The sequence below is a fragment of the Enhydra lutris genome, unplaced genomic scaffold (assembly GCF_002288905.1).
Source record: "Enhydra lutris kenyoni isolate GAN:26980312 unplaced genomic scaffold, ASM228890v2 scaffoldscaffold68, whole genome shotgun sequence".
In the NCBI taxonomy this organism is placed as follows: Eukaryota; Metazoa; Chordata; class Mammalia; order Carnivora; family Mustelidae; genus Enhydra; species Enhydra lutris.
Genome location: NW_019154152.1, coordinates 8,184,691 through 8,193,676, shown reverse-complemented (window position 1 = coordinate 8,193,676; position 8,986 = coordinate 8,184,691). Strand labels below are relative to the sequence as shown.

The window sequence follows — 8,986 nt, the reverse complement described above, 5'->3', positions numbered from 1 at the left end:
AGTAGGATTCCTCACCCTGTCCCTATGGGGCCAAGACATAGCTTTGGTGTCTCAGTCCTACTTGCCGTAGATGGTTTCTGATTCCAGAGGAAGACTGAAAAAGGAAATGAAAAACATATATGTATATCCAAGTATTTTAGCCCAGAGTTGAGTTGAATAGATCATTGGTTGAAGAAAAAGAGGCAGGAGGGAAAAGAAGAAAGAGAAAGAAAGAAAGAAAGAAAGAAAGAAAGAAAGAAAGAAAGAAAGAAAGAAAGAAAGAAAGAGGGAAAGAAAGAAAGAAAAATATGATGGGAAATACCTCTTTTGTGCTCTCCAGAAATTCTATCCTAGCACTGAAATCTTTCCAAGATTACTCAGAAAATTGAAAAAAAAAAATCTGCTTCCTCTAGGATTCCTTATGGATCCTCTCTTCCTGCAGCAGGGGTGCTTCCATGTGGCTGGATCCTCTAGAAAGCAGGCAGGGATCCTTCATCCAGCTTGACTAAGGTGAGATTTGAGGCTGTGCTAAGAATGAAAGTGCTATAATGTTACTGTATAAGTTTTGAGCAGAGGAGAAGCTGAAATAAAAAATTAAGGGCAAAAGACAAGTCCTGATAGGAGAAAACTGTGTCAGAATGTAACATTGAAATTTTTGAATGTGCTGTGATGGAATTAGCTGCTCTACTAGCAAATCTGCCTGTGTGCTGTGTCTCACTGGCACAAACGAGACAACTACGAAACCACTCTGAAATCTATGGAAGCACTGTTAACATATGCTATGCTTAATACCAGGGAAAGAAGTGGGAGGTAAGGTAAACTCTCCAAGTGTCTGGAAATTACTTTTGCCTTCAGAGAGAGACACACAGTTCCTGCCATACACTAATAGGACAGCACTTGCTTGACTTTAAAGCAGAATATCAAAAGGAATGAAGAGAAGAGTGGGGGGAAGAGGGGGGTAATTCTCACCATCTTTCTCTGACCCAGCAGTTCCCAGGGCCATTGGTAAGAAGGTCCAGGTCTTAAAAACAAACAAACAAACAACAACAACAACAACAACAAAAAAAAAACCCACAAAGTGATCAGTACTGGAAGTGTAGGAGCAAGGACATGCACAGAAACAAGTGTGCCATTTTAACAGCTACATCAAATAGATTCTGATGATTGAGAGCAATTTTCAGTTCTCCGTTCATACTTCTGTTAAAAATATTTTCATATCTCCTAAGCCCCCATTTCAAAACTACCTCTCTACTACTGTAATCAATTTTCAAAAATTGTGGCTACCCTGGAGGTATAGATTTCTTATTTTACAGAGATTGAGGAACCAAACAATATCATGGCATTACAGGGCTCAGAGGAATTATTTTAGAGTTTGTTTATTTATTTATTTATTTATTTGAGAGAGAGTGTGTGAGAGCAGAAGCAAAGGAAGAAATAGGTAGAGAGAGAAGGCTCTCTGCCAAGCAAGGAGCCCAGTACAGGATTCGGTCCCAGGACTGTGGGATTATGACCTGAGCCAAAGACAGATGCTATTATTACTTTTTTTTTTTTTTTCAGTTAGCCACCATATAGTTCATCATTAGTTTTTGATGTAGTGTTCAGTGATTCATTAGTTGTGTACCACACCCAGTACTCATCACAAGAAGGAAGATGCCTAACCAACTGAGCCACCCAGGTGTCCCAGGGCTCAGAGGAATTCTGTGTTCCATTGCTGATTAGATGTAGTACAGTACAGGTGACTGAAAACTGGGCTTAATATAAAATATAATTTTGCATCTAGATTAAAAGTTTTACTATCTGTGATCTTGGAATTTTCTTCACCTCATTTTCCTCACTCACAAAGTCATATTAAGACAGAGTTCACATAGTTGTTTTAATTGTAAAGTGAGATATTGTTCCTAATATATTTTTACACAGTGCCTGTTAAGTACTGAAAATCCGTTCAATACACTGCAGACATTTTTATTTTCCTGATAGCTAAACAAATGCAAAACACTGGTTTAAACACTGATGAAGCAGAGTAATTTCCAATCACGGGATGACACCTGAGCAGAACATCAGTACCAGAGGGACAAATCTAGGGGCCCTACAGAGCATGATTTGAAAGACTCCAGTAATGCTGATGTCGTTTTGCAGGCTTGTATCCCTGCAAAAGGTAACTCTTTTTCAAAGCCTTCTTTGGGCTTCCCTTTAATATTCACCAGGAGGGGAGTGGCACCTGGATGGCTCAGTCATTGGGCGTCAGCTGTCAGCTTGCGTCTGGTCATGATCCTGGGCTCCTGGGATCAGGCCTGCATCTAGCTCCCTGCTCCGGGTGAGGCCTGCTTCTCCCTCTCTCACTCCCTCTGCTTGTGTTCCCTCTCTCACTGTGTCTCTCTGTCAAATAAATAAAATCTTTAAAAAAAAATATTCAGGAGGAGGGGAGTCCTGGTAACATTTAACTTCCACGTGAATGAAGTTAATCTTCACCTACACTCCCAAAATATTCTGCATACTGCTCGGTCATTATACTTATCATTGTCTTCATACTTATCTATCTTTTTCATCCCCAATGGATTGTCACTTTCTTGAGAATAAGGATAATACTTAATCTTTGTGTCTCCTGTATATAAATGGTGTAAAAAAGGCACATAGGAAGAAAGGAGTGACAACACTCTGCAGTACTTGCTGTGGAAGTTGGGAACATTAGCTGGGCAACTGGGTAAAGGGATACAGAGAGGACTAACTGAAGACCAATCTCACCACCTTCACACTACTGAAAACAGAGGGCCTATTTTTCCAAAAGTGAGGATGCTGACTCACAGCTAACTGAAATTGTTAATTCTATTTTATAAGATTGCTTCATTAAGGAATTAGAAATATTCAAGAAATGAGAAGAAATAAAATTTGCTAAAGACTGAAATTAATTTCTTTCTCTATATAATATGCAAAATCTCCAGTGAAAGCAAGATAACCTGCTTGAGCACTAAAGTAATTACAATGAAGCTGAATTTATCTTCCATGTTAACTACAGTCAGAAACTAATTCTAATCCTATCTTTTTAGGTCATCAAAGAGAATCTGTAGAAGCAAAATCCACAAGATGACACCTCACAGAAATGGCTCCAATGGGGTTTCAGAGTTCCTCCTGAATTGTTTTGTCAGGTCCCCCAGCTGGCAGCACTGGCTATCCCTGCCCCTCAGCCTCCTCTTCCTCTTGGCCATGGGGGCTAATACTATTCTCCTAATCACCATACGGCTGGAGGTCTCTCTACACCAGCCTATGTACTACCTACTCAGCCTGCTCTCTCTACTGGACATGGTGCTCTGTCTCACTGTCATTCCCAAGGTCCTGGACATCTTTTGGTTTGATCTCAGGTCCATCAGCTTCTATGCCTGCTTCCTCCAGATGTACATCATGAATTGCTTCCTTGCCATGGAGTCCCGCACATTCATGGTCATGGCCTATGACCGCTATGTGGCCATCTGTCACCCACTGAGGTACCCATCCATCATCACTGACCAATTTGTAGTCAAGGCTGCCATTTTCATTTTGGCCAGGAATGCACTTCTTTCTGTGTCAATTCCCATCCTCTCTGCCCGGCTCGAATACTGTAGGAGCAATGTCATTGAGAACTGCATCTGTGCCAATATGTCTGTTTCCCGGCTCTCCTGTGATGATGTCACCATCAATCGCCTCCTCCAATTTGTGGGAGGCTGGACCCTGCTAGAATCTGACCTCATCCTCATCTTCCTCTCCTACAGCCTCATCCTTTGAGCTGTGCTGAGACTCAAGACAGAGGGTGCCATGGCCAAGGCCCTGAGCACATGTGGTTCCCACTTCATTCTTATCCTCTTCTTCAGCACCATCCTTCTGGTCTTTGTGCTCACTCATGTGGCGAAGAAGAAAGTCTCCCCAGATGTGCCAGTCTTGCTCAATGTCCTCCACCATGTCATCCCTGCAGCCCTCAACCCCATTGTTTATGGAGTAAGAACCCAGGAGATCAAGCAAGGAATCCAGAGAATACTGAACAAAGGGTGGCAATAAGGATAATTGGATCTCTACATTCCTAAATTAGGGTGACTTATAAATCAGTTAATGGAAAATTAGGTTGAAACTCATAGCTTCACATAAGTTGAGATATAAGATCAAGGAAAGAAGTAAGTTTAAATCTGAAACAACTTCTTGACTCTATTCCTATGCTTCAAGTATTGATACTTCCCCAAGAAAAATGTAGCATTTCTGTGAATTTTTAAATTTTTCCCCCAATCCTTATAGTTCTATTTTGTCTAAAACATGAAAACTCAGGAGAATGAATTCTAGTTGAAAACTCAATCCCAGTTAATACTGTATTTACTCTTTCTGTACAGGTAATTTTTCAAAAATTATATAACTGTGGGGGTGTTTGGTGGCTCAGTCAGTTAAGCATCCAGCTCAATTTTAGCTCAGGTCATGATCTCAGGATCATGAGATCAAGTCCTGCATTTGGTTCTGTGCTCAGCTGGGAGTCTGCTTCATTCTCTCTCTCCCTTTTTCTCTGTCCCTCTCCACTACACTTGTGCTCTCTTTCTCTTTCCAAAAAATAAATCCTTAAAATACATATATTTATAACTGTGGATATTAAATGTTGAATAAGACCACAATATTTAAATGTCAGCTCTGAAAGACAAAAACATAGCTAGAGTTCATATGTAAAGCTCTTTCAGTTACTGCCAAACAAGCCAATCACTTTCTTTTCTTCCTATCCTTGTTCAAGCAATGATTGTGTCCTGCTGGTACAACCCTCAAAAGGGCAGAGCCCTTGCAAGAATTGCTCACATGTGGAGAAATGGGATTACCTGGGTTTCAGAGAAGTTATCACACAAAGCCTCATCTTCACTGTCTTCACACCATTGTGTGCATGAAGCTTCATCTTCAGGATTCAAACGTGTGATATGTATATAGGGTTCTGCTTGGTGTACAAATATGTCACAGCATCAGATGTTCCAGTAATGAAACTTTAATATACTAAGACCACTACTTATTGAACCAAGATTTTCTAGGCAACTGCTCTGGTATAGCAACTTTGAAAGTTCGAGGGCACAAAGATGCATAGAACAAATGTACAGTCATTGAGGAACACATATGCTGTTTAGACAGAATATAATGCAATCTGGACCCCCTAACATTGAAGGCATATTTTCCTTTTCATAGAACGAAGTAGAAATGAGGTATAAATAAGTACAGTAAGCAACTTGAAAAAGAGAAAAATCCTGAGATGGTAAGTTAGAAATTCTACACTCGAGTACTTGCACAGCCACATACAAGATTTGTGACTGGGAACAAACTAGTACCCTCACTGAGGTTTGGCATCTTCTTCTGTTACATGAAAACAATGAACAAGTTATTTTAGAGTATAAGTCTCATTCTAAGAGTCTACAAAACCATGACCCGCCTTAAGACAGGTATCAAGCATGCTGTTGAGTCTTGTTTCCATACTTCTTGCTTTTAAGCATGGGCATGAACACCTCCCGCATTGACATCCCCCCCCCCACATGATAGTTGAAACTAAATGGGAAATATAAACATTGTATTGGGGATAACTTCCAAAGAGCACAATACATGATTTCATTCACAGGTTAAAATTCAAGCCTTCCTGGAATATCATTTGTACATGTACATCATTTACAGGTCCAGCCTGCATTCACCTGGCCAAAGGAAATCTATGGTCCTTCCTAATGGCAGGGCTCCATGTATGTTGACTTCTTGGTCCAATAGCCCGGGGAGGCCCCTACAGACAAAGCATAATGAAAAAGTTGTCATACTATCTGTGTCTTCATCTGGTCTTTAGGATTCACATGTTCCCAGAATTACTGATGGGGGAGATATCAATTATGGGAAGTCCTACTATACCTAAAATTATGGGTTCCTGCCTTCTAACCCTAAGATGGAAGTACCTCAAAGTCCACTATCAGTACAGTTCCCAAAATCTAGGCTATTTGTCTTGAAAGAAACTATTTGACAAATCACTGACCTACATCAGGTTTGGTCTGCCACACATTGTCTGTTTTTTTAATCCTCCATTCAGTAATGTAAGTCTTTCTTCTAATGGTCTTCTGTTTCACTACTATTGGACTCCTAATAGCATATGCTTTAAAATGAAAATACATGTACATCACCCTAGTAATAAACAATAATTGCAGGGAATATTAGGTCTAAATTCTATTCACATTATACACCTTTATTATATAGACCAGGTATCCAACTAAAATTTCACTGTTGAAATATTGCTATTTCAGAGGAAGAACTTAATTCAACATAGTTGTAACTAAATACCAGTGAGGCTTCTCAAAATAAAAGTGGGATTTACTTCTAAAGCAAATTTTATCAACTACTCTTATGAAATAGATAATTCTTACAACCTGTACCTATTTCCCAACATCTTTCCATCAATCATCTGAAATTCATTTCTAATTGAGACTCACAACAACATACTTCAAAGCAAACACAAATTTTTCTTTTTTAAAAGATTTTATTTATTTATTTGAGAGAGAGAGAGAGCATGAGTTGGGGGGATGCGAAGAGAGAGAGGGAAAAGCAGACTCCCCACTGAGGAGGCAGCCTGACATGGGGCTCAATCTCAGGACCCTGGAATTAAGACCTGAGCTGAAGGCAGACACTTAACTGACTGAGCCACACAGGTCCCCCGGAAACACAGATTTTTCAATACAATGTCAGAATAAAACTTGGATTAAGTGGTTCCCCAGAACGGAGGAATTTATCACAAGAGTTTGCTACTTGAAACAGATCTCTGAATTTATTTTAATTATTCAAAACTCTATTTTTGTCTACTTAATAATTTTCTAAATCTGGGAAGAGAAATTCTGACTTTCTTAAAAAAATTTTACCCAAGTTGTATGTGAAAAACAGATGTAGAGAACAACCATGGCTGTATTCTATTCAAGGTATGTGACATGAATTGGGTTTTTCTCTAGTCACTGATGTAAAATTCAGGAAAATTGAAAGAAAATGCCTTAATTGGATAAAGAAAAATACTCTTAAAAATGGCCATAGTAAAATGACAGATGCTGGCGAGGTTGCAGAGAAAGGGGAACCCTCCTACACTTTTGGCGGGAATGCAAGCTGGTGCAACCACTCTGGAAAACAGCATGGAGGTTCCTCAAAATGTTGAAAATAGAGCTACCCTATGACCCAGGAATTGCACTACTGGGTATTTACCCTAAAGATACAAACGTATCTGAAGGGGCACGTGCACCCGAATGTTTATAGCAGCAATGTCTACAATAGCCAAACTATGGAAAGAACCTAGATGTCCATCAACAGGTGAATGGATAAAGAAGAGGTGGTATATATATACAGTGGAATACTATGCAGCCATCAAAAGAAATGAAAGCTTGCCATTTGCAACGACATTGATGGAACTAGAGGGTATTAATGCTTAGCAAAATAAGTCAAATGGAGAAAGACAACTATCATATAATCTCCCTGATATGAGGAAGTAGAGATGCAATGTGGGGTGTTTGGGGGGTAGGAAAAGAATAAATGAAACAGGATGGGCTTGGGAGGGAGACAAACCATAAGAAATCTTAATGTCACAAAACAAACTGAGGGGGGCTGGGGGAGAGGGGTCGGGAGAGGGTGGTGGGGTTATGGACATTGGGGAGGGTATGTGCTATGGTTAGTGCTGTGAAGTGTGTAAACCTGGTGATTCACAGACCTGTACCCCTGGGGTTCATAATACATTATATGTTTTTTAATTTTTTTTAAATGGCCATAGTAATAAACAAAATGTCTCCCATTCATTTATGCTTTACCACAAAGAGAAAGGGAGGCCAGGGAATTCGGGTAAATGATGACTTCGTTCTGATAAAATAATGAGAGAGAATATCAAATATCAGAATGCAGGGTAGAAGATTAAATGGTGGGAGGCTTATTTTATTAGCTCTATGCATGTCCAACAGCCCCAGAATCCTGCAATGAGAGGATAAAAGCTGAAGATGAGCCATAAACAAATCCAGGAAAATGTTATTCCAAACTAGTTTTATTGGTGCATAATAAGGAATTTCTATCTCTAATTGTCTTCTCCAAACACCTTTAAAAAATCAGACACATGAAAAAGGGTTCATCATCACTAGCCATCAGGGAGATTCAAATCAAAACCACATTGAGATACCACCTTACACAAATTAGAATGGCCAAAATTAGTAAAACAGGAAACAACATATGTTGGAGAGGATGTGGAGAAAGGGGAACCCTCTTACACTGTTGGTGGGAATGCAAGTTGGTGCAGCCACTTTGGAGAACAGTGTGGAGATTATAACACGCAATGGTTGCTCATGTTAAGAGTTTATCAGAAAGGAAATAACCACATCATACTTCTTTTATCCTAGCTTAAATCTTGCCTTGAACGGATTTTCACAATTTTATACAATCACTATTTAAAACAGACTAGTTTTCTTTTTTCTTTTTTTTCTTTTTTTGCATTTTAAATGAACTTTTTAAAAATTTCTTTTCAGTGTAACAGAATTCATTGTTTATGCACTACACCCAGTGCTCCATGCAATACATGCCCTCCTTAATACCCACCACCAGGCTTACCCAACCTCCCACCCCCCGCCCCTTCAAAACCCCCAGACTGTTTTTCAGAATCCATAGTCTCTCATGGTTCATCTCCTCCTCCAATTTCCCTCAACTCCCTTCTCTCCAACTCCCCATGTCCTCCGTGTTATCTCTTATGCTCCACAAATAAGTGATACCATATGATAATTGACTCTTTGCTTGACTTATTTCACTCAGCATAATCTCTTCCAGTCCCGTCCATGTTGCTACAAAAGTTGGGTATTCATCTTTTCTGATGGAGGCATAATATTCCATAGTGTATATGGACATCATCTTCCTTATCCATTCGTCCGTTGAAGGGCATCTTGGTTCTTTCCACAGTTTGGCGACTGTGGCCATTGCTGCTATAAACATTGGGGTAGAGATGGCCCTTCTTTTCACTACAGATGTAGTGAAAAGAAGGGCCATC

General features: G+C 39.7%; 1 pseudogene; it reads left to right on the top strand.

Annotated features, from left to right (window-relative positions):
* The first annotated feature begins 3,060 nt into the window (after positions 1-3,060).
* LOC111159276 lies at positions 3,061-4,005 on the top strand (annotated as a pseudogene).
* Positions 4,006-8,986: the final 4,981 nt, after the last annotated feature.